At 34.2% G+C, this 1,030-nt stretch overlaps 1 non-coding gene across 1 annotated transcript; it reads right to left on the reverse strand.

The window, feature by feature from the left end:
* Positions 1–651: 651 nt before the first annotated feature.
* Positions 652–785, reverse strand: LOC136332375 (small nucleolar RNA SNORA42/SNORA80 family). Its single transcript, XR_010730646.1, has one exon. It is a non-coding gene; the product is annotated as a small nucleolar RNA SNORA42/SNORA80 family (small nucleolar RNA).
* Between the last annotated feature and the right edge of the window lie 245 nt (positions 786–1,030).

Here is a 1,030-nt window from a genome sequence, read left to right on the forward strand (position 1 = left end):
AGTGTCCTAGGTCAATGCTTTGTTCACTGTTCCACCATTTGGTCAGGCAAAATATAACCTATTCTAGAGATAGCAAATTTCTAAAATTTGGTCAACTGTAAAACGTGTACCAATTCATTTAGATTTGATCATAGTTCTGGTTTCTTTGCTTACTAGTTGAGTAGAATGAACCATTATATATTGATTAGATCAGATGTGTCAGAGGTGAATTGACTTTCTAGAGTTGTAGGAGGCCAATTGAAATATTGGTTAAGTTTCATCACAAGCCATTTATTTAGAGATGTGGAAACCTTATCTATGTACCTCTGAAAAACATCTTTGTTTTACTTTCAAGTTAGTTCAGCTAAGAATTTTAGATTTAAAATAATTTTCTATTAGAAATGCTGATATCAGAATTTCTCTTTTGTCTTTAGGCATTCAAGATTACCAGGGAGAAATTTTATTAGGATATGCTTGGGCATAGGTCTTTTACATTAATACTCTTGGGTGCTTGGAAACTCCTTTCTAGAACTTTAGGATATTTCCTTTTATTAGAAAAATTACTTCCAATTCTCACTTTTTAATTTAAATTTAAAAAATTTTTGTTGAAGTATGATTGATATAAAAAATTGCAGGTATTTAATGTATGTATTTTTATGAATTTTTTTCCCCCACTGTGCAGCCCACTTCAGTGCCAGCAGTTTATGGGCAGAGGCCAGGCAATGGTTCAGGGCCACGGTTTGCTCTGGCATGGGGCACTATGAGTGACCCAGGGGGACAGACCGGCGATATTTTTATGAATTTGACATATGATGCTACCACCACAATCAAGGTGCTAAGCATATTCATCATCTACAAAATTTTCTTGTGTTCTTTTGCATTAAAAAAAATGGTAAGAACACTTAACATGAGATTTAGGATCTTAACATATTATTTTTAAATTGATTTTAAGAGAGGCAGAGAGAGAGGGAGGAAAGTGAGGAGAAGCACCAACTTGTATTGCTTCACTTTAGTTGTTCATTGATTGCTTCTCATACATGCCTTGATTGGG

This window comes from Saccopteryx bilineata, chromosome 3 (assembly GCF_036850765.1).
Source record: "Saccopteryx bilineata isolate mSacBil1 chromosome 3, mSacBil1_pri_phased_curated, whole genome shotgun sequence".
Lineage (NCBI taxonomy): Eukaryota > Metazoa > Chordata > Mammalia > Chiroptera > Emballonuridae > Saccopteryx > Saccopteryx bilineata.